The sequence below is a fragment of the Peromyscus maniculatus genome, chromosome 1 (assembly GCF_049852395.1).
Source record: "Peromyscus maniculatus bairdii isolate BWxNUB_F1_BW_parent chromosome 1, HU_Pman_BW_mat_3.1, whole genome shotgun sequence".
Taxonomy (NCBI): domain Eukaryota; kingdom Metazoa; phylum Chordata; class Mammalia; order Rodentia; family Cricetidae; genus Peromyscus; species Peromyscus maniculatus.
In genome coordinates, this window is record NC_134852.1 from 14835414 (window position 1) to 14862021 (window position 26608).

Consider the following 26608-nt stretch of genomic DNA (forward strand, 5'->3'; position numbering starts at 1 on the left):
CCAGTGCTATCAAGGTTCTTCTACCCCTTTTGTTCTGATTTCATACTCACCCATCAACCTCCTCATTATGCTTTCATTTCCCATGTAGGTTTGCCTACAGGGAGAGAATTTGCTGATCACACACTTTCCTATAGTTGGGTCCCTGCTATTTCCTCTCCCACCGTGAATTTCTGAACTGGATTTGAGGGGACAGGAGCATTTTTGTTTTCAGTTCCCACGTCACTATAGTTTTAAGGAAAGTCCCTGAGCTTTGAAAATGTGGGTCTACGCACACAAATCCTTCAGTACAGGAAGATCTCTAGCTCTTTGCAGGCTTGGAACCCGCCCCACTGGATCCCTGGGGCCTTCCTGTGGGCCGGGGAAAACACCAACCCAGCTCCAGGGGGCCCGCTCAGCCCCTCCCCAGGCAGCGCTTCCCTGCAAGCATAGGCAGCTCTTTTGCTAAGCACGGTTCCTTACTTTCCAGGTAAAAGGAGTTCTCATTCAGTAGGGAGTATACCACTCACTTCTGGAGTGCCAGAGCCTGGCATGATTCTGTCCCAAATGGGCTGAGTATCAACACTTGCGGATGGATTGAACAAATGCACAACCTTTGGATAGTCTGCTCACTTCTCCTCATCATGTGATTCATCATGTCTGGTCTGAATCAGTCAGCAAACTAGTAAAAAAGGGAGCAAGTTCTGTAAGGTCTCCCTTGTTGGCACCACGCCGACATGCCCCCTTCTCGTCTTCCAGCGGTGGGACTCTAAGCCAAGCATCTCTCACCCGAACTCAAGGTGTTCTCCCCAAACCAAGTATGGCTACCCTGCGCTCTGCAACTTGCAAGCAGATGATCCCTACAAGTGTCCATGTGATCTGCAGGTCACTCTTGTGGTTCAGACGCCTCAGTGGCTTCCCATTGCTTTTCTGGTTAAGCCCAAATACTTACCACTGATTTTTAAGGCCTCTCATAATGAAGCCCCCCAACTTACCTTTTCTTACCTTTTTGGTCAGTTATTGTCTCTTCTCTTGCTCCAGACATCCTGGGTTTTCAGCTCTTCTCTGCATCCCTCAGGAACATCTTTGACCCCTCTGATCAGTCTATTCTCCCCACGAAACATACCATTTATAATCTTCAGAGCTCATTAAGGTTCCTGAGTATCTCAGGGAGGCCCCATCTGGCCTCTTCCTGATTAAGCTAATTTCTCTGTACAAATGTGTACTTTCAAGGGCATAAACTATACAATCATGTTTTATACATTTCTAATTCCCCCATTAATAAATACTCCATGAAAATACTTCCTTTTCTAGTTGAGATGGTGTTCCTAGTACATGGCACAAAGAATACTCTAGGGTGGTGGCAGGTAAATAGAATTTCTTCTGCTCCTTAAATCACCCAGCAAAAGGCAAACAGGAAGCCTGAAGGAGTGCCTGAGCGTCAGGGGGAAGACAGGAGACTGGAAAGGAGGAGTAAGGCTAAGAGGGGGAAATCCTAGCAATGTCATGACCCACCAGACAGGTATGTGTGTTCTCAGAGAGTACACATGGTATTCTTATGGTTGTGTGGCATATATGTACATCAGGAAAATGTCGGTGTGAGGAAGGGTGTGGTACTCTGAGGTGTGAGTAAAACTCACCTGGACCAGCCACTTCGCTGTTGGAGGACCTAGTTAGTCTTCCTCTTGCCAGTTGTCTCAAGAAGGACAGAAGATGAAGGAGGCCGAGCTGTGGAAGAAAAAGCAATCATGAAGCACTGCATTTACTTTACAATTAGTGTTCTTTGGGTGGGAGGCAGCCCCACAACAGCTTCACCTTTTCCTTCCCTACAAAGGCAGACATCAAATGAGTTCAGGACTCCACCCAGAATGAAAGGTCGTGGGCAATCAATTCTCCCCAAGACACATGTTGCGCCCTGGACTTTAATTATAGCCTTTTCCTATGTCAAGGGCACTGAAGTAATTCCTGAGGTCTCTTGGTATCTTCAAGGGGACTCTGGATTAAGGTATCAATTCGAGAGCCTAATTGGTTACTAATTAGCTATGTGACATTCCCATCCTCTAAGTGCAAGGAAACATGTTGCAGGTGAAAATTAGAGGTAAACAAATGGTCAAGGAGGGATTTAAAATCTCCGAGTAAACAGTGTTGGGAGAGCTCACCCATAGTTTGACAGCCAAAATAGCCTTCTAGTCGCTCTAGTCTTCTGGGTGTTGCCAGTGACCCCTCCCCCTCCCCCTTACACCCCCTCCTAATACCCCCTCCCAACAACCTCTCCCTTCCCACTGCATCTGACTCCACCCTTTACTTTCTGGTACCTATGTATGAAAAGAGTGTCCGCAGTCACCTATGTGTGGATATAAGATGGAGGCACTGCGACCCCTGCCCTCTGCAGCACCCAGGACAAAACCTGTTAAGGTCCCAGTCCTTAGCCCACCAAGACGACACGGGGCTCTGCAGCTGCTACTTATAAAAAAGACAGCCTCTCCCTCAGACCTGCTGCCTACAGGTGACATGCACAGCCAGGGCGGGTGGGGGGAGGCTGTGAGGGCTACGTCATCTGGATCGACACCTGCAAAGCGAAAAACCAGATGCCCCCTAGCGGTCAACAAAGATGGAGCCGGGGAGGGTGGGTGAGGCTGTGAGGGCTACGTCATCTGGATCCACACCTGCAAAGAGGAAAAAACCAGATGCCCCCTAGCGCTCAGCAAAGATGGAGCCGGAGGGAGTAGGGCGCTGCCGTCGGTACCAGAGAGCCCCGCCTTCTGGCCCGCCTCCTGCCGCAAGCCCAGATGTGAAGGACATCTGCAGAGAGAACACCAGGCGCCCCCTTGTGACCAACCTAGAGGGCGCCAGGGTGGGCGGGCTTCTGTGGCCCAGTCACTCAAGAAGAGAAAGCCCCGCCCTCAGGCCCGCCCCCTGCAGCCAACCCAGCTGTCATTCAAGATGGCGCACGCGCCCTAAACGCGCCATCAAAATTGGTGCCATGGTAACAGGGCTCTCGCTGCTCCTTCCCTCCGGCCTTCCCCTAGTGGCCACTTCAGCTGCTACTCGATGTGACAGCTGCGCAAATAATGCCAGCCACCCCCCAACCAAGATACGCGAAGATGGCGCCCAAGTGGGCGGGACTCTGGAGTCCGGGCCATAGCTCCGCCCTCGGGACCTCCTTCTGCGGCAAACCCAGCTGTCACTCAAAGTGGCTACTGCACCATTAACGTCAGCAAAGATGGCGTCGAGGTGGGCGGGGCTCCCTTGCCATTCAAGGCCGCAAGAGGCCACGCCCCTCTGGCTGTGGTTTCTCGAAGCGAGCCAGGCCAGCTGTCATTCAAGATGACACGAGGCACCTCAGACCCACCCCCATAGCCAACATTGGTTTAAACTCAGGGTGGGCGGGGCATGTCGTCCCGTCACTCAGGAGGGTAACCCCGCCCTGCGGCTTGCCCTGGCACCCAGATTAGCTCGCGTGCAAGATGGCGCCCGCGACGTGAACGCCAGCGGCTGCCTTGTGGCCTGTAAAGATGGCGCCAAGGTGGCTGGGGCTCAGGGGCCGGTCACGCGGGACCCTCTCCCTCTGGCGCCTGCCTCTCCTAGCCAGTCCAGCTCAGCCATCACTCAGGATGACACCTTCCCGCGGTCCATCTATGGCACACAGATGATGCCATCCCGTGTGGCCCCATCAATCATGACAGGGAAGCTCCTCCCTCAGACCCGCCCCCCCCCCCCCCCCCGACAGCTAGCCCCTCTGTCAGTCAAGATGGCGTCTGCGCCATACTTGTCCACGGCCAGCAAAGATGGCGCCCGGCTGGGTGGGGCTCTGCGGGTACCCAGGGCCGGAGAGGCCCTCCCCCTCGGCCCGCCTCTTGCCGCAAGCAAGCCCGGCTGTCACTCAAGATGATACCCACAGAGAGCGTCACACACGCCCATCCACCAATCAAGACGAGAGCCCCTCCCTCAGGTCCACCCCCTGCCTCCGGATGGGCTGTCACTCAAGATGGTGCCCGCATCGTATCAGCGCTCCCTCTTCGTAACTCCTCCCAGCCACGCCCCCTTCCTGCCTGCAGCCTGCAGGACGGCGTCAGGGTAGGCGGGGCTCTGCGGTGACACGGGCCCAGAAAGCCCCTCCCTCTAGCCCGCCTCTTTGCACCAAGCCTGTCACTCAAGATACCAGCTGACGACATCGAAGCCCTGCCCTTGGCCAACAAAATGGCGCCAACGGGGTAGGCGGGGCCGCAGGGCCCTATCACTCAGGATGATAGCCCCTCCCCGAAAGCCCGCCCCCCTGCATCTTGAATGGCAGCCCACACGGTTACGTGTCTGCGGCTGTCTCTGTCACTCAGGACGCTGGCCCCGCCCTCGGGCCCGCCCACTGGACATGGTGGGGAACCGCGATCCTTGACTGTAACCCCTACAGCGCTCCTCATAGATGGAGCCAGATACATCCCAGGGTCAAAGGACACATCAGACGGGGACGACTGTGCCCCCCAAAAACCTAGCCGCGGGAAAACGGCCAGGGCGCGTCCACCTGCCGCGCCAGCCTTCAGATCGAAGGCCGCGAGGTGGCAGCATTGGCGCGGCAACCTAGTGGCCATGCAGCTCCAGACGATGCCCGGGGGGACTCAGCCACTGCGCCAGTCAGCCAGGACAATAACTGGGGTGCATCTTTGCGGCCAGTCAGCAGATGAAATATAGAGATCGCGCCCCAAAACACTTAAATTTTAACTTTAGCCTTTGCGTCTCCTGCGCCAAGAAACCAGAGCTGCGCATGCGCGGCAGTCCGGCTACCCATTCAAGATGGCGCCGGGTGGGCCGGGCCTGCTGCCTCCGCCTCTGCCCATCACTCGGCCTTAGCCCCGCCCCTACCACAGGGAGCCAATCGAGATAAGCCTGCGCCACCAACCTCTCTCCACCCTCCAAGATGGCGCCAAACTGGGCGGAGCCCCAAAGTATCTCACGGCCTCCGCTCTTAGCCCCGCCCCCATGCCGCTCTTGGCCCCGCCCCCATGCCGCTCTTAGCCCCGCCCGCCGCCACTGCGGCAAAACAAGACCCGCCCCCAAGGACAGTGCCGCACGCACATAGCGGTAGATGGTTGGATTGCGGAGACCCTGCTCGCCAGGCGCCCCGGCGATCGGGTTAACCGCAGAGCCCGTAGACTCTTCTGAGCTCTTCTGAGCAAGGGAAATGAAACCACAGAAGAGGTGACTCAGAGACCGCACTCTGATGTCCACTTGGGTGGTCTTATGACAGGACTCGGGCATCATCGTCTGCCGTGCAGACGAGACAGGGAGCCTAGATTCTGCCGGGATCCTGGGTGGTTCGCCCCTAAAAAGATCCTAAGATCCTAAGATCCCGGGACTCCGAGGCTCCGAGGCCTCGATGATACAGGGAATACCCCTCAGGTCTTAGCCCCAGAAATGATATCCCCGCGGCAACACGGCCGCTCGTGGCGAACCACCTTTCCGAAGGCGCAGTTTTTGCAGCCTTGTCAATCACCCGTGGGGAACTGTGACATGTTTTCTGCCGCTCCTGGCCCGCAGCAACGCACCCTGAACACTGTCTGAACTCTGCAGACGGGTATCCAAGAGGGTGCATGCCACTGGGCAGGCAGGTAGCTGGCTGACTTACCTCCGGAGCACCGCACTCCGTTCACACACCCCGACCGAGGTCGGCAGTCTAGTGCGCCCACACTGAACCGGGCGCCCAGCGGCGCCACCAGCCCAGGGTGGACATCTCTCTGCTTCTCCTCCAATGCTCGTCCTCCCGCGACTCCTGACTCCCCAGCGTCTGCAGCAAGGGCTGCGGGACACCTCCTTGTCAGGGTCCTCTGCAGAGGCGGAGCTTCTTCTCTGACCAATCCGAGACCCTGTCACCCGCCTCGGTCCCTCGCCACGCCTCCCACACCTTGCCAATCAGACTGCAGTTGCCAAGGCAACAGCTTGGCGCCAAGGCAGGGAGTTGACGTCAACGGAGTCCGTGGTAGGGGCCCCGAAGCAGGGTCTGGAAAAGGGGGATGGGATGTGGGTGTGAAGGGATGCAGCCCCCCCAAAAGAAATCGAGATGAAACAGAAATACCTACTAATGATGCCCCAATGCAAAACCTGAGAAGATAAAGGGGGAAAAAGGACAAGCGTATATTTGTCTAAAAACGGGAAAAAGGAAAAAAAAAAAAGCCGTGAAAAATCGAGGCAAAAACATACGTTGAGGTCTAACCACGAACGATAAAGGTGGAAGAAAGGAGTTTTCTGCCTGCAACACCCAAGCACTAAGCTAATTTCCTTAATAAACGAAGAGATATTGGAAACCATCAAGGGACAGACAAAGGCAAACCAAAAAAAGGGGGGGGGGCAAAGAGACCGCAAGTCACAGGACAATACAAATGGCTGGAAGAATCATGACTTGACTCGGCATAGCGAAACGCCAACCTGAGATACCGGGTGAAGGCGGTTTATGGCAGTGCGCTGAATCGCATGCTGTCACCACCGTTGCACGAATCCACTGCGTAGACTAGCGAGAAATTGCGAGAGGGGGGGGGTGAGTGCGTAGATTACCAAGCCTGCTCCTGATAGAAGAAATTTCGTCACCGGGAGAAATAACGGGGTATCGCTGCCATAAAGGACCAAGATCGTAATAGATTCAAGGAAATAAAACGCATTGCTGAAGTTTGTACAAACGGAACGGTAAGTGTGGTTTTCTCTTTTTTCCTCTCATTTGTTTCTTTGTTAAAAATAAATAGAAATGTGGGCGAAGATTCTGGAACGATGTGCAAGAAAATTTTTACTGGTTACCTCTAGGAAAAGGAATGGGGGAGGGGAGGCAGATTACAGAAAGATGATTTTGGCTTTATTCTCCGTGCCCATGAATTTCCTTGGCAGATAAACGGTATTTTTTCCCTGGCAGTAAAATCGATGAATTATTAAAAGTTTGTTAATGTACTATTGATGGAACCATTTCACTGCCAAGGAATTTAAGTAAAGGAAATACGTACAGGTGTGTGAAAGACTAATTTTGGGGGTATTTACGGAGAGTCCTTTCTTATGATTAAAAATGTACTTTGCAGAACAGAATTAAATTCTAGTAAATCCACACAATTGTATTTTTGTGTGGCCGCTAAAATTTCAGGTTATATATTTTTATTAGGTACATAAAATGCAGTATTTTCGTTTTAGAGGGAGAGAAAAAAAAACACGCAAGACCGTGGTCCATAGATTAAAAACAGTTTTACCTAAGAGTACAGCAAATCTGATACGTCAGATTCAATTTTATATTCAATTTTATATTTGTACTTAAAGAGTTATTCATGGTTGCTTGCTAGACAGAGACGTGGGGGGGGTATGAATAGGATACGCAGTTTTTTTTTTGGTGGGGGGGAGGGCTACGTAGTTTTAAATCCCGGAACCTTAGAAAGGTTTTCTCACCTCAGAGAGCCACATAAGCATAACATATGAATGAAAATACTGTCCTTCCTATACAAGCGCATGCAGTGAAGGTGAATGCCACACTATGCTTAGGGCTTTGAATCTGACTATTCATTCTGCTCACCAGGAGGGCTGTTAAACTCTGTCCATGCTCAGGACGCCACAGAGCTTGGTTTTGGAGCCCCCCAGGGAATCCTAATGTCTTGTTAAAGTTTTTTGGGGTAGGGGTGTATTTTAACATATCCAAAGGACTCCATCCCCTCTACATGAAAAGCCGGTTTATCTCTGGGTCATGGGTCATCGGTTCTCTGAGAATTCAGTGTGCTGTAAGAGCTGCCACAGAGATAGGACCCCCTTTCCTCATATTCCCCAAGCTCACGATCTCCCCAGACCGCTGTCAATCTCTTTTCACCGACTCCACAGCCTCACTCCACGTCTTTGGCTAACATATATGCCATGAAGACTTCCTTTTGACGTCCCTGAAATTGCGTGACAATTTTACAAATTCTCTTCATGCTTAATCATTCAACAGCTGAAATGGAACAGTCACAACAGCCCTCGCCATTGTGTCTTATTTGGGGCAACACTGCAGGGTCCTCTGTATCCATATCCATGGCCTGTTCCCCCGTCAGAGCCCACTTTTCCTTTACGCAATCTCCAAATGCTGAATGTTCTCTCCTCAGAACATGGCCACCATTCTTACACAATCTCTCTCTCCCTAGGTAGCCACCTATTTCCTAACCTAATCACAAGGTGTAAATGCCTAGTCATCCACCATTAGATCCCCAATTTTAATCCTACGCCACAAAACTCTCCACACAGTCCCAATCCCATATATTCAACAATCCACATGAAAGCCAGATGCTTCATTCCTGTATTTAACAGGCAACTCAAAAGCACTTTAAAAAAAAAAAAAAAAAAAAAAAAAACCTGTTAGGGGCTAGGGATCGATGTAGTTCATTTGACACAGTGCTTGCCTAGCGTGCATGAGACACTGAATTCAATCCCCAATATCAAACGCCATATTTGTTTTTCTCTTTCCTCATCTCTAAAAACAGGGTCAGTTGTTGTAGGCAAAAATCTCAAAATTTTTTATTTCTTATTTCAGGATATCCCACTGACTATATCCAAAACACACCCCAAATTTGTCCCTAGAGTCCCACCCAGTTTTCCTACGAAGTTTCTTTTATTCCAAATTCTTCCTTCTGACACTCCCCACATGGCACTGGATTGATTGTGGAAGGCCCATAGAATGATCTTTCAAAGCAAATGAAAGGTCCTCCCTTTCCCCCAAGTTCGAGTTACCTTCTGACCCCATATTAACCACCGCCAACAAAATGCAAAGAGCCGTGGTACCTTTGGGTCTTGAAACAGTCTCAGATATTGGTACTATAAAATCCAATGACCTTTTCCTTAGGAGTCTTGGCTTAAGGAAAACGGCCCTTAAGAAAATTAATAGAGATCTAATATTCTAATAAAGATTAGGTTTTAGGACATTTTAGGACTTTTGTATTTTTGTATTTCTACTGGTGGGGATGTCTCGCACGCACACTTTACGTTTCTATATCAGGAAGACACTCATGTGTCTGGTCTGTTCCATTGGCCCATTTGTCTACCTCTGTGTATTAACACACCATACTCATTAATACCGATTTATGGTGCCTTGACTTCTGAAGGGGCCGCTCCACTCTTTGGTTTTCTAAATGCTCCTGAACGTTCCTCACCTTGTTGCTTCCAAATGAATTTTCAAATGGGCTCGTCGAGTTTGATGAAATAGCCTCCTGAGGTTTGTATTCATGTTTTATTAAGGCTGGAGAGTAATTTAGATAAGGCAGCAAATGTCATGCTATCAAATGCCTTCATCTCGGACCACGGTCTGTGCTGTTGTTTTTTCAGATCCTACAGATATGAACAAGATAATGTAATAGGTATTTTTTTTTCCTTTAAAGGTCCTATTTGCCTTCAGGAGGTGTTTTCCTATTCATTATTGTGGGTCATTTCTACTTGGTTATTTTGTAAGAAATAATTTCAGATTTATAAAAATTGTCAAGATAACACAAAGATTCCTATTGCAATTTTCCCTGGATGAGAACATCGTAACAGAACCTTGGCACAGGACACTGTCAAAAAGAAATCAATACTAGCAGAAAACTTGAGAATAAAGACTGCGTTTGGATTTTATCCATCTTTCCATTAATGTCTGTATCACAAACAAGACTCTCAACATAACACACACACACACACACACACACACACACACACACACGACCCCCAACAATACACACACAAACACACAAACAGGACCCCACAATACCACACACACACACACACACACACACACACACACACATGCACACGCGCGTGTGCACGCACACACATACAAACAGGACCCTACAATCCTACACACATACACACACACACAGACAGGACCCCACAATACCACACACACACACACACACACACACACACACACACACGACGCCAAACACCCCCCCACACACACACACAAACAGGACCCCAAACACCCACCCATCCACACACACACACATACACACACACACACACACACACACACACACACACAAACAGGACCCCACAATACCACACACACAGGACCCCACAATATCACACACACACACACACACACACACACACACACAAACAGGACCCCACAATACCACACACACAGGACCCCACAATATCACACACACATACACACACACACACACACATACACACGACGCCAAACACCCACACACACACAAACAGGACCCCAAACACCCACCCATACACACACACACACACACACACACACACACACACACACACACACAGGATCCCCAACACCACTACCACCAAACACACACACATCAACACACACACACACACACACACACACACACACACACACACACACACACACACACTCTTACATTCAGGCCCTCAGGGTTTCTTAGCATTCCTGATTTTCCATAAACTTAGCTGTTTTGGGGTATGTACAATGGGAAATATTGTATAGAACATTTCTCAGTTTGGGTTTATATGATGTTTTCTCATGAGCTGACCTGGGTTATACATTTTTTGAAGGGAATATTGGCCGCTGCTGGCTGTGTGTTGGTGTGTGAGCCGGTGAACTGGCTGGCAGGTTTTCTGTTGTTGTTGTTGTTGTTATCTGATTGTCTTTCAATAGATTTCTCAAGGATTTTTAATATGCTAACATCTTCACTAATTACTGGCTTTTTGTTTGTTTGTTTGTTTGAAACTTTTATTAACAATTGTATCTCTGTGGTGAGACAAAATAACTCTGATCCCAGGCTTGAGAAAAAGGACAGTCCTGTCTTTGCCATCGAGTACAGATGTCCACTGTGGACATTTTGGCAGAGCCTCTTTATTGGAGGTTATAAAGATCCTAGCTTAAAAAAAATTATACCATTCATGAATTTAATTTTATGGCTTTTCTGTATTTGTTGCGATTTGATGATTTCCTATCTACTAAAGATGTGAATCACAGCAGTTTCTGAGGTTAAAATGTGTTTACATTCCTAAGCCCTACTTAACCGTGCCTATGAGGGTCTGGTTTATACACACGTGCAGCTGGATATCATTTTTGCGTCTCAGTTCACACTTTTTTTATTATTATTATACTGTCCTTGTCTAGCTTTGGTATCAAAGTTATACAAGCCTTATAAAATACTTCAGATTACAGTTTATAATCTCTTTTCCAATGAGATTATGTTTCTTATTGATACAGTTCTTGGGTTTTTTTTTCTTCTTCACGTCTTTGTTTTTTCTAAAAGTGGCTTTTAATTCCTCCGACTGCATTCTTTCTTCGTCATTTAATTTGCTCTTGATTTCTTTCCTAGTTATTTGAGCCCCCTTTACTAGCTTCTTGAGTTGCATATTTATCTCATTTATTTTTATTCTCTCTTAATTTTTAACATATGCATCGAAGGCTATAAATTCTCCTCCAAGTGCCACTTGAACCGGATTCCACATACCTCATCGTGGTTCAGATCTGCACTTTGTTTCCATTAGTGGCGTAAAGGAATGCGTTTACGATTCTGAATTCTACGTAAAAAAGAAATGTCTCTTGAATGTAGATGTTTGAAAAGCCACTGCATTGCAGTCAGATAGAACTAGTCAGTGCGATTTGTCATTTCTTTCGGCTCCCTTTAGTTTAAGGTATGGTTGATTTGAACTGTTGAGGTGTTAGGCAAGAAACAGTAATTCTCTAATTGCTAGGCATTAATTTCTATTTATGTTCACAAGACCGAGCTTCTTAACTGTGTTTACATTGCCACTAATTTTTGTTCTTTTCTGTCTGCGTTATCTAGCCATTCTAAATAGCTCCAATTATAAACCAATACACCAATGCTTTTATCCATCACTTCTTGTAGTTTTTTTGCTTTAAGTATTTCAAAGTCACATTGTTAAGTGTGAACAAGTCCAGAGTCCTTCTCTTAAGTGACACAAGGAAGCGGGTCTGTTTACACTTGCAATCACTGGCGTAATTTTTCAATACGCCTTTTCTTTTCCATTTTCTCCTTTCCAGCTTTTTTGTTGAGTTGGTTGAATTTTCCTTACCAGCCTTTATTTCCTTTGTTTATTTATTCCATTCTTCCATTCAATTTCTGTTAATTCTTTAAATTCTTAATTTATACACAAACATTTAAAAAAAAATACTCAGTGTACGGAAGCAAAGATTCTGGCACACCTTAGCAACGCATTGGATTTCTCCTTTTTACCTTAACTGGTGTTAAACCTTTTTGTTTGTTCGTTCGGTCCATTAGGTTTGGCTTTTCGCTTTGTTTTGAGACAGGGTCTCACTGTGTAGCCTTGGCCGTACTGGAACTCACCTATATAGACCAGGCTGGCCTTGAACTCACATCAATCTGCCCCTCTCTACCTCCTGAGCACTGGGATTAAAAGCATGCACCACGGCACCCAGTTAGTTATATCCTTTAACCCCCAGCCACTCCCAAATCCATTTTATAGTGGAAAAGATTAGTCATATCGACTGACGTATTGCCAGGCCATTCCTTCTCAAGTCTCCCTCCTTCCTTCCAGGTTCATTTCCCCAATCACTGCAGCACCTTTAACAGGCATTTTTGACTAACAGCATAGCCAGGTAAGGGGTTTAAAGATGCTGCTTCTATGTTTTCTCTCTGGCCTGACAATATTATTGCTTTGTCATCTAATACCGAAGACGAGACCTTCCCGTCAGGCACAATGTCTCTAAGGATGCAGGTTCTCCTCCGCAGCCTTTAGAACAGGAATACGCTTGGAATATCAGTGATCAGTTGGGGTGGGGGGTAGGGGTCTTTCTTCTACTCTGCAGAATTCTTAGCCAATATGTACTTAACTAAACAGCCCTTTACTGCCATTTTGTTGCCTTTTAAAATTCTGGGTTTCTAGATTTAGGGTTTTTTTGTTGTTGTTGTTTTGTTTTGTTTTTTAATTTGTGTGGGTATCTGGCCTGCATGTAAGTATTTGCATCATACAAGGAAGCCAGAAAAGGACGTTCTATTCTCCCTCAGACTGGAGTTACAGATGATTGTGAGCCTTCATGTGAGTGCTGGGATCTGAACCTGTGTTCTCTGCATGAGCAACAAGAACCCTTCACCTCTGGGCCATCTTTCTGGCCCCTATTTTCAACATTCTTGAAAAAATACAGTATCCATAAAATGTTCATCTATGAGATATATAAAACGTTCTAGTCGGAAACTTTAAAACTGAAAAAAAAAGTATCCATTGTCATTAAATATCTCTATCATTAGCATATCTTAAATATTATTATAAAATGTCTCTATCGCTCCAAATTTACGATAGAATAGACTTTAGCTCTGAGTATGAATCCACAAATTCATGGGATCACGTCAGCCAACCCGATTTCCATTTGGGCTGGGGAGACGGCTCAGCTGGTAGGGCTGCAAATGTGAGGACTTGAGTTTGATTCCCCAGCAGCAACATAATAAAAAAGCTGGTCACAGGACCCATGTAGAATCCCAGTGCTAGGGAGACAGACAGAACAGTCCCTTGGGCTTTGCTGCCAGCAAGTGTAGCCTATTTGGTGAGCTTCCGTGAGAGGCCTTGTCTCAAAATATAAACCGGAGAGTGATCAAGGGAGACAACAGACAATGACCCCCTAATCTCCACCTGCACACACACACACACACATACACACACGTACCCGCGAACGTGTGTGCATGCAAACACACACATGCACACAGTGTTGTCTTCATTGCTTACAGCAGTTGTTGCTTCTGAGTGTACAGTGACATTTGCCTGAGGCAGGACCTGTGACATCGTAACAGTCAGAAGGCTCCAGCAGATGAGAATCCAGCTGTCTGCCATCAAGTCTGGCACTGAAGAGATTTGCAGAGATGTAGAGTGATGCTACCAGGTAAGCTTTTGTTCCAAAGAGCCTTTTTCAATTCAAGTGTTAACTTGTGATGGGTTTGTTACTATTATTTTAAATTAGTAGGTGTGCATTCAACATGGTTCGATGTCTTGTCTGTTAAGGTAGGTAAGCACTGGTAGGTAACAATTGCTTATATTTTATGCCATGTGATGGTATGTTTTGATATATACATGCAAACTTCCATATTGTTTTCTACAATGGTTATATTTATTTACATTTCTCTAACTTCTCTTCTCTCCACATCCATGTCCATTCATTGGTTTCATAACAGCCATTCTAGAAGGTATGAGGTAATATCTATCTCCTCATGGCTTTAGCTTGCCTTTCTGCCATGATTATTAACACTGAGCATGCTTTCACGTACCTGATGGCGTCTTCAGATAAATGTCTGTTAGAGTTCTTCGTCACTGTCATTTTTAAAGATTCCTGGGAGAGGGAAAGGAATGGACGATTATTGAACTATGAAGAGAAACGGAAATCACAGAATTTTCAGTTAAATGGATGGATTTGGAAAATACGAAGCTAGTGACTAAAACTCAGGGAATAACAAAACACCTTGGTTTCCATATGCAGATCCCAGCCTATAGTGTATACGTGTGTGTGTGTGTGTGTGTGTGTGTGTGTGTATAACATACATTAATGTTGTATATATATACACATACACACATATACAGATAGACGTGTGATTATACTATGATAAGCAAGGAGACCACGAATGGGTTATAGCAAGTGATGAGGAAGGGCAAAAGGCAGGTAAAGGACATTTGATTCATGAAGAAGGCTCTAAAGATAATGTTTTTCTAGTTTTTAATCTGTCATAGTTGTGTGTGTGTGTGTGTGTGTGTGTGTGTGTGGTGTGTGTGCACGCGTGCAGTACATAAATATGTGAGTGACAGTGACGATGTCAAAAAGTAGAGCCCCAGGGCTTCACTGTGGTCTTCCTAACTGTGTGGACGCTCACTGGGATGGGTAGAGTCCGGGACTTGGCTCACGATTGAGTGTCTCCCTTAAACATGCTGCGTGATGTCTTTGTCACTGAGTTAATTACAATAAAGTGATTTGATTTGATTTAAAAAAAAATGTTTTTGTTATTGCTATTGACTTCCTGATGTGTTTAGGACACTAACTCCTTATCAGGTATATGGCTTACATATATTTTCTCTTATTTTATATGTGCTCTTTGCACTATACATTTCTCTATTGTGTGGAAGCTCCAAATTGGTTTGCTAACCACCACCCCCACCCCCCACCCCGTTTTTTTTTGTTGTTGTTATTGTTTGTGAGTTAGGTATCAAACATTTCTTTTTAATTGCCCAAAAGACAAGTCTTATTTGGAATTTAAATCTTTAGTCCATTTTTAGTTAATTTTTGCCTGTAATTTTTTGTGCTTTTAAAATTTTTTTCATTAAAATTTCAATGACTGTGTTGAGTCTTTAGGCCACATTGCATAGTGCTGATGTTTAAATACTAATTTTCAGGTCTATGAACATGAGAAAATTTCCATTTGTTTCTTTTCTCAGCTTTCTTTCATTAGTGTCTTCTAGTGTTCATTGCATACATCTTTTACCTGCTTTAATTTATTCCTAAATGCCCTTAAAAGATGGTATTGTAAATGGAGCTGTCTTCCTTGTGTGTGTGTGTGTGCGCACACACTCAATTTCAAGAATGCCTTGGTGTGTAAAGGTCAGATGACAGCTTTTGGGAGTTGGTTCTCTCCTTCCACAATGTGGGGGCCATGGGCTTGAACTAGGGCCGTAGATGGGCTTGGCAGCAAGCGCCTTGACCCACGGAGCCATCTTGTTGGCTCGGCTTTCTTGATTTCTTTTGCAGATAGTCCATTGTTGATGTACAAGGTCCTGATTTCACTTTTTGATTTTGTGCCCTACAAGTTTACGGAATTCATCTATTAATTCTGGCAAGCTATTTTTTATGTTATCTTTAGAGTGTTTCTATATGTAGAATCTTGTCAACCACAAACAGATCAACTTACTTTTTTATATTCTAGTTTCTATGCCTTTTATTTTTTCCTGATGTAGTCGTTCTGGGTAGGAACATCAGGATCATATTGACAGGAATGCATTTTTTGCCCTGCCAGGCATGAGTGACACACACCTTTAATCCCAACATATGGGGAGGCAGAGGCAGAAGGATCTCTGTGAGTTCGAGGCCAGCCTGGTCTATATTGTGAGCTCCAGGACAGTCAGAACTACTAGAGAGACCTTGTCTTTAAAAAAAAAAAAAAAGAAATTATCTTGATTCTTAGAGGAAAAACTGTCTGTATTTTGTTTTATCATTACTGCGCCGCTGTGGATTTGCCAAAAGCAGGCTTTGCTGTGCTAAGGTGTGCGCCTTCTACACTTACTGCCTGGGTTTTATTCTGGAAGGATGTTGAACTTGGCTAAATACTCTTTCTCCATCTGCAGAGCTGTGAGTTGATCTCTTTGATTGGCGTAGTGTGCCACAGAGCTGACTTGTGACTGTTAAGCCACCCTGCCCTCCCCTTGGGCATGGTACCTGATCTTTTCATGAGCTAAATTTAATTTGCTGGTGTTTTGTAGAAGATTTTTGCCCCTGCGTTCATTGGGAATAGTGACTTTTATTTTCTTATAGTATCCTGGCCTGGATCTGGTGTCAGCGTAACACTGGCCTTGGGAAATGGGTGGGCAAGCATTCCTTTCTCTGCAGTATCTTTGAATTTCTTTGAGATATGTCAATGTTGCTTCTTCCTCGAAGAGTTGGTTGGATTTACAACTGAAGTCTTCATGTCCTAAGCTTTTCTCCTGGGATGTATTCAATCTCCTTAAAATTATTTAGTTAGATATTCTAGTTCTTTTTTAAGATTCAGTTTAATAATATGTGAGTGTTGAATGCCATGTCCAAGGAGGCCAGGAAAGTGATGGATCCCCTGCAGCTGGAGTTACAAGACAACTGTGAGCTGCCCCCCCATAGTTGCTTGGGTCCTTTAGACAAGCAGCAACCACCGAGCCATCTCTCCAGCACCGACATTTTAACTTCTAAATAAAACTACATAAATTAAAAAAAAACTAAATAAAAATTCTCAAATTCAAGAATAAATCTAGGAGCTGAGAGATGGCTCAGCAGTTAAAAGCACTTGCTGCTCTTGCAGAGGACCTGGGTTCAATCCTGAACACCCACATGATGGCTCACAACCATGCCCCTCGGGTTCCAAGGGATCCAATGACCTCTTCCGGACTCTTTGGGCACCAGGCATGCATGTGGTGTACATATATACGTGCAGGTAAAACACTCATACATATTAAAGAAATTAAATTAAAAAAATCTCATCTACCAAAAATAGCTTAACAATGTGAATACTGTGAGATATCTGTTTGTAGCTGGTGGTGTTGCTTAGTGAGGAGAGTAGTGGTCTAGCCTGCACAAAGCCCTGGGTCTGACCCCTAGCACTACACAAAGCTGTATGTGATGAAGCATGCTCATAATGCCAGCAACTGGGAGAAGATTCAGAAATTCATGGTCATCCTTAGCTACATAGTGAGTTTGAATCCAGCTTGGGCTACACGAGACCCTGTCTCAAAGGGCAAAAAAAATTAAATTAAAATTAAAAAAGAAGATATCTGTTATTTAGCCTCATGCTCATGTGGTTGATTGGGAGTGATGGCTTCCTGCCCAGATTCCCTAGAGAGCATCATAGTACATATTGCTCCCCTGGGAAAAAGATCAAAATCCAAAATACAACTTCCAATGAATGCAAATTACACTCCCTCGATCCTAGAGTCAGAAACAAAATGTAAGTCAAGCCATCGTGAGTCAGGAACCATTGATATCAGTAGGCAGAGTCCACATAAGGAGAAGTGGATGCGGCTGGCCCCCAGTTAATATTTGGGTGCCTACTACCGATAAGTGCAAAAGCCAGGCCATGGGCATGGCTCCTTGTGAATGGAATTAAAAGGGTTCCCACGTGAATTCATTTATTTAATTAACTGTGTCTTTAGAGTTTTAGTCTTGAGCTTGGAAGACACATCCAGTAGGTAAAGCTGACAAATGAACCTGTAAAGATGCTAAAGGCTTAGAAGAAGGAGGAGGAGGAGGGAGAAGGAGAAGAAAACGCAAGTGAGGGATGGTATGCTGCTGTGGCGGACACAGAGTAGCCAGAAAAAAGCTCCTCGAGGAAGGGAAGCTAAGACTAAATTTTAAGAAGAGCCAGGTGTGGGAAGAGCAAGAACATTCCAGATGGATAAAATTACGCTGTACAAAACCATAAATGCTAGGAAAATAAAGAAGGAAGGAAGGAAAGGAAAGCAGGCAGGCAGACAAACCACCAGAATGTCTGAAGGACAATGTGGGGCATAAAACAGGACCGGTGAGACTGTATGGGGACAGCAGAGTGAACAACACAAAGACTTTGCCTTTAATTCCAAATACAAAGGGCTGGGGGAGATGACTCGGTGGTTCAAGCATTTGCTGCTTAAGCATGGAAACCAGAGTTCGGATCCTCGGGACTAAGATAAATGCTGGGTGTGTATGGCCGCATACCTGTAATTCCAGCCCCCGGGGTGGTGGTGGTGGGGAAACAGGGACAGGGGTCATTGAAGCAAGCCTGGGGAAAAACAGGGACAGGGGTCACTGAAGCAAGCTGACTAACAAGACTAGCCGTGTCAGAGAACTCTGGGTTTGCTTGAAAGGCCCTGCCTTAATAAAGAACATGGAAGAGTGATGGAGGATGAATATAGATATCAGCCGAGGGCCTCCGCATGTGTACATGCAAACACACACACACATGCACACACACTGGCACATGTACTCCCCACACATACACACACACACACACACACACACACACACACACACACGCATGCACACACACATGAATATGGAAAAATAAAAATGTAAAGAAAAAAAGAGCAAGAGCTATGAAAAATGTAATTCTAAAATCCTAAATATGGTAAGGGGTGTCTGAATACTTTTAAATAAGGCCTGACACCATCCATTGTAAGATGATTCTGGCTGTTCCGTCTCCCCAGAGCTAGGAGACCAGACATAGGAAAGAGAGGGGGAGGAAAGGCCAGCCACGAGGCAGTTGCTTAGACAGAGAACAACAGACTCTGAGCACAGTTAACAGCGGAGACAGGGAGAAGCGGACAGTTTCAAGACTTTCTTTGAAGACTGTATAAATAAATCTCGCTAATGATTTGTATATGTGTGGCAAAGAGAAGAGGCATCAGACATTAGCCCTGTGATTGCGTCTGGGGAGATTGGGTTGACAGGAGTTTTATTTAGTGGATATCTGAGATGCAGGACTCAGGCGAGGCATGAGAGGAAGAGGTCTCTGGGATATGTAACGGCTGAGTTGCTTATTCTAAAGTAAGTGGAGACGTTAAGTGGGAACTCCGGAGGTCTCCGCCGGCGGAGCTCTGGAAGTCCTCAGGATGAGCTGGCTCATTGCTTGAGTAGTCAGATTACAATAAACACTAATTTACAAAACAAATAAACAAGTTCTGGGGACTGTGTGTGTGTGTGTGGTTGATACATAAATCCATGTGCAGATCCAAATTGTACCCCTTCAGTGAAAAAAATCCAACCAAACTTTCTTTTTTCTTTTTTTTTGTTTTTCAAGACAGAGTTTCTTTGTGTAGCCCTGGCTGTCCTGGGGCTCACTCTGTAGCCCAGGCTGGCTTCTAGCTCACAGAGATCCACCTACCTCTGCCTCCCGCCTGCTGAGATTAAAGGTGTGCACCACCTCTGCCCAGCCCAACCAAGCTTTCTTAAAGAAAAATTTAAATTTCATTTTTTTTTTACCTGCTCAAGGAGTTACACAATCTAAAGCTAAACATTCATGTTAAAGGTAACTAACTTTTCCACAAACGCTGCTGCTAAGTCCAAATATTAAAAGACTACTTCCTGGGGCTCAAAGATGGCTACCCAGGCAAAGGCACTTACAGCCAAGCCTGATGGCCTCAGTTCCACCCTGTGACCCTCATGGTGGAGAGAGAGAACTGATTCCTGCAAGCTCTCCTCTGATCTTCACATGTGTGCACTCACGCAGGCTCGCACGCGTGCATGTGTGTGCGCACACACATACAAAACCACACAGAAGTATCATGAGATAGCAGCTACAGAATAATTAACAGGAAGGAATCAGACCCCTTCAGGGCCCTGTCAGCCATTTACAACTAGAGAGTTCAGAGAGCCACAACTTCTGGTTGTGGCTCTCTGGCAGGAACTAGGAGTGTGGCTTCCGCAACAAAAGAGAAAATGCATTCCTGCTTGGCTGCACCACAGGACAGAGCTCAAGAGAATAGGGAAAAGACAACAGGAGACCAAAGTTAAACGTGGAACCATCACAAGGCCTCAGCAGAGGTTCGATCCCCAGGAGCCACCTGGTAGAAGGAGGGAACCCACCCCCACACTTTGTCCTCTGACCTCTACACATGTGCTCCTCCCACAGTAAATAAATGAACGCAAAAGCAAGTAAAGCATGAATCAGAAAGTATAAGTATAGGTTTGAAATTTTTGATTTGAGAGTCTCTGCCTCAGTTCATGAAAGGGACTGTAACTGAGAAAGACATCCAGTGTCACCGTTGGGCCTCCACATGTTTAAAACTCACACATCAAGCATGTATACACATACCAAAGGAGAGGGTGGGATCCCCTGGTGCTGGAGTTCCAGGCAGTTATGAGCTGCCTGGGTGTTGAATGGTAGCAACCAAACTCTGGCCCCCTGCAAGAGCAGCAAACACTCTTAACTGCTGAGCCATCTCCCCACCCCCCAGTTAGGCACTTCGGGCTACAGTAATAGGGGAACACTGCTCAATGAGGAACCCGGCAAATGGCTTTTAATCTTAAATGGATCTTCCTGAGTGAATGCCCTGGAGGATAGTAAAAATAATAGCTATCCCATTAAAATTTTACAGCGTGTAAGCCCCCCCCCCACTCTTTACACAAGTTGTATTTAATTACTGTAACGACCCTCTGAGATAACTGCCCTTTCCAGCCAGCTTTCACAGAAGAGAGGTGAGCCTTAAAAGGGTAGTGTCTTTTATTCTTGGGTTTTTTGTTTTTTTTTTCTTTCCCCTCCAGGTTACAAGTTAGCAAGGATGGCAGGTCTCAGAATCAAGCCCAAATCTGCCAGATGTCTGAACTCTTCAATAACCACTGGGTACATTTCTAGGCTATTAAATTTGAAAGCCATAATGAAATGTTATCATTCTGGAAAGGTAGATACTAAGAACTTGGCAATGTCAGAGGAGTGCTTTCATCAAAATGTGCTCCCAGCCCTTGTCATTTTATAGACAACTTTCTTCACCCTTCCGAGGAATAATTCTCATGCATTATACATTTTAACAGCAGCAAAAGAAGAGAGAGACATCTTAACAACGCAGCACGGGCATTTTAAACCCCAGGTATACCTTATTTTGAAGTAATGAAGCTAATATCGACAGCTGATAAGTGCCAAGAAAACCTCTAAGGACTTAATAGCTGTTAGCTTATCAGATCCCCATGACACCTGTCTACAGCAGGTACTACCCGCGAATCCTATTTTATGGAGGAGGACGAGTATAGAGAGGTTGGAGTAATGGGTTCAAAGTCACACGGACCCATTAAGTAATTGACCACCATTAAAACCCAGGTTGTAGGGCTGGAGGCATGGCTCAGTGGTTAAGAGCATTGGCTGCTCTTCCAGAAGACTGGGGTTCAAGTCCCAGCACTCCCGCAGCAGCTCAAAAGCACCTGCCCCCTGCACTTGGTGTGCCCGCCTGCCTGCACACACACACACACACACACACACACACACACACACTTTTAAAATAGTTCTTTAAAAAAAGAAGGCACTGTGTGTGCCACAAAGTCTGAAAATTTACTATTTTGGTTTTCACAGAAAGAGTTGGCTGACCCTGTTCTTAGGATTAAATTTTAAAAACCCTTATTTAAATGGTGGGGGCGTATTCAAAAACACACCCTCCCCCGCAAAGGGAAGAAAAGGCATGACTCGAAACGGTGACTTTAGAAGGAGCAGAAACTTCCTTCCAACTTTCAAGGAACAGATAATTCATCCGTTCCACAAAGCGTGCCAAGGCCTAGAAACCAGTGGAGTTCTTCCCAGTTCATTTTAATTAACTGGTTCACAGAGGTTTACAATCCCCAAGTGATTTTAATTGGAAGGAACTCGGCATAATGAAAATAACAACAGCTGACAGTTGTGCAATCGTCTGTCTGCTGCCAGGTACCGTGCTTGCACGGAGACTTCTAGCTAATCCCCTTGCCGGTCAAGGAAGGTAGTACGCCATTGTTACCCGTCTTTGTGCCCGAAGCCCGGGCCTCAAAGGGTTAAGAAAATTGCCCAACAACCCCATCCTTTAGAAAGAAGTCGAGCCTCTAACCCGTCTCCACCGCTGCAGACTGTGTACGCTCTGAAACACTATAGCATTTGATTATAATCAAATAAATCTGCATACATCAAGCAAATGCCTCATTTCCAGAGTTGAACAACCTTTGTTGAAAATATATTAAATGCCAAAATTATCAAAATGATCTTGGAGGAAGGAGGAATAAATTCCCATCAACTGCAAGTGAACAAATAATTTTGTGTTATAAATTGACCTGCATCATTAAAAAAAAAAGTGGGGGTGGGGTGCAGGATGCCAGCGATATTTAATACCACCATTTTTTTCCCTCCCCAAACACAGGATCCCAGATAGGGCTGTGGATCTGTTGGTAAAATGTTTGCCTAGCCCGTACTAAGCCCTGGGTTCGATCCTCAGCACTGATTACAATCACATATAGCAGTGCAAGCCTGTGACCCCAGCACAGCAAGGCTACAGAAAGTTAAGGATCATTCTTGCCTACGTAGGAAGTTGGGGGGCCACCCTGGACTAGAGACCTCCTTTCTCTAGATAGGTAGGGTAGATGAGATGGCTCTGTGGGTAAGAGCACTTGCTGCCAAGCCTGATGACCTGAGTTTGATCCCAGGGTCCCCACACACAAGAAGAAACCAACCCTTGAAATTTGGTTCTCCGACCTCTCTTTACACACTGCACACACACACATGAAATAATTTTTTCAAAGGTTCCTTTCTAAGACCAGAGATAATGAACTCACACATAAAAACACCACACAGCTAGATTAATAGCTACTCAAACACTTGCTCCGTCCCCAAACTTTATATATCTCAGGGGACTTCTATACGGTTAGAATAGCCACTCGGAAGCCATGGAACCTTGGTTAGGATTTTACCCTTTGCTTCACGTCTGTTTTGAGACAAGATCGCACTATGTAGCCATGACTGGCCTGGAACTCTCTGTATAGAGAAAGCTGTCTTCAAACTCAGAGAGCCTACTGCCTTTGCCTGCTGAGTGTTGGGATAAAAGGCATTTCTCATCACACCCAGTTTGGTGGGTTTTTTTTTTTTTTCTTTTCTAATTTGAGAGTTCATAAAGAGTTAGATGGATGGATGAGTAGAAAGATAAAATTAAGACTCCCTGTGGGAAATGTAGAGCTAATGTTTTCAGCCAGATGGACTCCATCTATGCAGTAACTTCCCCTCCAGTGACTCATTTAATTCAGAAACTGGTGTTCCCGGCAAACTATGGGGCTAGAGACACATGGGTAGCGAGGGAGAAGACCAGGATCCAGAGCCAAGCCAGGTAGAGGACAAAGTGGGCACTCGCATGTTCAATCGAGGGTGAAGAGAAACTGGTCAAAGAAGCCAAACGTAAGGTCGGTGGTGGTGGGGATCGACACACTCAATAGTAACTCACCTGAACTTGCAGCACGCGCTTCTGAATTTTTAAAACATTTAAGAGTGATCCCAAACTTCTGGTAAACGGGCTGATTCGTGAAAAGAGGTGATGGCAAGTTGTGAAGATTCCATTTTTTTTTTTTTTTTGATGAAATGTTGGGAATGGAAAAACCTAAAGAAAGACAACAGATGGGTGCTTCCCTGGAACTGGGAGCCACAACCCACACAAAGAGGCTGATGGGAAGGGGTTTTTTTTTGTGACCCCCCCCATTCCACCTCATCCCGGGTGAGGGTTGGATGGGAGTACTCTGAAAGTGAATGCTGGTGATGGCCCACAGCTGATCCGGAAACAGATCGGCAGCAAGGAACTACCACTCCATAAATTTCCTTAAAACAACACCTCTGAGTTGTATGCTAGGTGCAGTTTTTGACTTCCGTGAACAGAATTTCAATAAAGCGACTTAAAGGTCAGGTACCTTGGCAAAGGATTCTTAGACCCCTTGCTAAGCTTCTTACAGGTTTTCTCCCCCTCTGGTCCATGCTAATTAGGAACACCAAGTTCGGTGAACAGATCAGCTGTGCGTGGGTGGGGGAGGGTAGGAGAGGGCCCCAGGCTTTTAGTGTTCATTTTGGTTCTAGGATCTTTTAACCCTTCGGGAATCTGGGCTGTGCAGTCATCAAGTGAATCCTTGACTCCCAATGGGCTGCCAAGGGCAGCCACCTGAGATGTCTACCTGCATGGATGCCTATGAGTTCCTGTCCCAGGCACTCTGTGCGTGTAGCTAGCCTCACCTATCCCATCTATTTCCAAGTCAGGCTCCCAGTGTTTGCACATGCCCATTGCTATAGGTTACTCACTGATTCTTCTGTAGAGGGTGGACAGTGGAAGAATGGCCTCTATGCATTGCACCCAAGGATCTGAGGTTCTTTGAGATGCATATTTGTGCACACCCCTTTTACACCACGACCTGCAATCCTTTCAAAGTAACTTTCCAGTTTAGAGTTACCTTCAATAGGTTTCATTATGTTGGAGAGGAGAAAGGCACATCTATGATTTTTATGGCTCTGAAGGAGAGAGCCAACATGGGTTCCATGAAGTATTTATTTATTTCATCTGCAATGGTAATTGGCAGGGAATAGGTGTTCTGTGACCTCTCTTTCTCTCTCTCTCTCTCTCTCTCTCTCTCTCTCTCTCTCTCTCTCTCTCTCTCTCTCTCTCTTCGTTTTTTAGACAAAAATCTGATGCTGTCCAGGCTAGCCTCAAACTAACGATGATAGCCAAGATGACTCTGAACCTCTGATCATCTTGCCTCCCACCCCCTAAGCCCCAGGGATCCGATTCAGTATTTCATTCACGCTAGACAAGCACTCTGTCAACTGAACTGCATTCCTAACCCACTCAATAACTATTTTCCCAGTGCCTGACTTCGCACTGAAAGAGTACAGTGTCTAGAGCTACTGCTAGGTGAATGGCCTAATAGAAGAGTTGATAAAACCGAGGTTGCCTTTGCTACAAAGCAACCCAGTGTGAGAGCTAGTGCTTCCAGATTTAGCAAGTGAAAAAAGAAACACAGAATAACCCAGCTAAATTTGAATTTCAGATAAACAATTTAAAAACACACACAAGAATGTCCAACTTGGATATACTGGCTGGCCTGTATTTTGTCTGGCACCCTAGAGCAACTGTTAAGTCTGAGGGGGAAGACGGCTTTTCTCCTTTTAGAAAAAGAAGAGCTGGAGGAGGAAAGAAAACTGTACTGTGATGGAATTTATAAATAAGCACCTCCGAACAATTACACAGTCCAAGGAGATCAGGAGACTGTGCCCAAACAGATTGCAGTTTATAAAGCTGTGCTGTACGTGATACTTTTATCATCTTCTTTAAAAATAAATTTTTAAATCTGTGTGTGTGTGTGTGTGTGTGTGTGTGTGTGTGTGTGTGTGTGTGTGGTATGTGTGTGTGTGGTCTGATCAGTCTGGAGTCTGGAGTTAAAGGTAGTTTTGAACTGTCCAACGGGAGTGCTTTGAATCCAAGCAGGGTCCTCTGCAAGAGCAGTAAGCACTCCTAACCACTGAAACCATCTCTCCAGCCCTTCTTTATGTCACCTTAATTGAGAGCTCCTATCCAGTAGCGTGGTTAATTTTTGGTCTCACATCCTCATGAAACATTGAATGTTCATTAAGTTTATTGAGACCCGATGGTATGCTGGTCAGATTTCTTCCCCCCCAACACAGCCTGCCTGGAGAGCTGGAAAATTTCAATCCCTGCCCATTCCTCAGCCTTCCTTCCGCACTCCAGCTGCAGTTTCCATGGTAATAGGATGAACCTGACTCTGTGGCTCACACCAGCTAACAGCTCTTGAGAGGGGCTAAACCAGAACAATTGGAGTCAACCTAAGTTAGTGGGGGAAGGGAGCATCCTCCGGAGCCCTAACTAACTCACTGTTAGCCTATGCAAGACTCTTGTTGATCTCTCCAGAACTGCAGAAAGTTGGTTCTGTGACTCTTTGCAGACCCCATCAAGTCACAGATCCTCATTTCAGAAGCTCCTACCAACAACCGCAGTGGCGTTGACTGCATGCGTACTTACGATTTATGGATCCATTTAGTCTGTCGTTCCACGGATGAGGATTAGGGAGTAGGGTTTTGTGTGTTAGGCAGTGCTGGGTCCACAGGATGCGATTGTTATTAAAACAGATGTGGTATCTATTCTCTTATTTCTTGTGGTACAGAGGGAGCTATCATACATGGAACATATGCTAGGGTCTGGGGGATGTAGAAATGAATGAAAATAAAGTCAAACACTGTGTTGCGTGGAAATGAGCCTGTTGGGATTGGGGTGAGATCAATATCAAATGAATAATAAAAACACTCACATACCCTGAGCAATGTTTGCAACGTCAGAGAAGGTTTTAGGCATGGAGACCGTACCAGTGAGCAAAATATATTTTCCATCTGTTCTCATAGAATTTACTGTCAATGGGGAAAAAGAGAAAAATACATAAATGACCTGGGATCTAAAACAATATTTTAACTTTAAACTGGCTTCAATAAAAAGGAAAATTTATTGACTGAAGTAAATG

The 26608-nt window shown here is 45.6% G+C and overlaps 2 protein-coding genes across 8 annotated transcripts in view; one reads left to right on the top strand and one right to left on the bottom strand.

Annotated features, from left to right (window-relative positions):
- Positions 1 to 23680, bottom strand: part of Peg3 (paternally expressed 3) — a 45027-nt gene extending 21347 nt beyond the window's left edge. The window contains exons 1-4 of one of the 5 annotated variants that reach the window (XM_076570639.1): positions 5597 to 5759; positions 1617 to 1704; positions 507 to 658; positions 51 to 94 (exon numbers count right to left, since the gene is read on the bottom strand). The gene's annotated coding sequence lies outside the window, so the exon portion shown is untranslated. Of the gene's footprint in view, positions 1 to 50; positions 95 to 459; positions 659 to 1616; positions 1705 to 5596; positions 5781 to 14171; positions 14234 to 23544 lie in introns of those variants that run through there. The other 4 variants (XM_076570646.1, XM_076570652.1, XM_015987056.3 and 1 more) reach the window with 4 other exon arrangements.
- Positions 5883 to 26608, top strand: part of LOC102918017 (ubiquitin carboxyl-terminal hydrolase 29-like) — a 228616-nt gene continuing 207890 nt past the window's right edge. The window contains exons 1-2 of one of the 3 annotated variants that reach the window (XR_013050770.1): positions 5883 to 6648; positions 13641 to 13789. The gene's annotated coding sequence lies outside the window, so the exon portion shown is untranslated. Of the gene's footprint in view, positions 6649 to 13637; positions 13790 to 26608 lie in introns of all 3 variants that reach the window. The other 2 variants (XM_042270748.2, XM_042270738.2) reach the window with 2 other exon arrangements.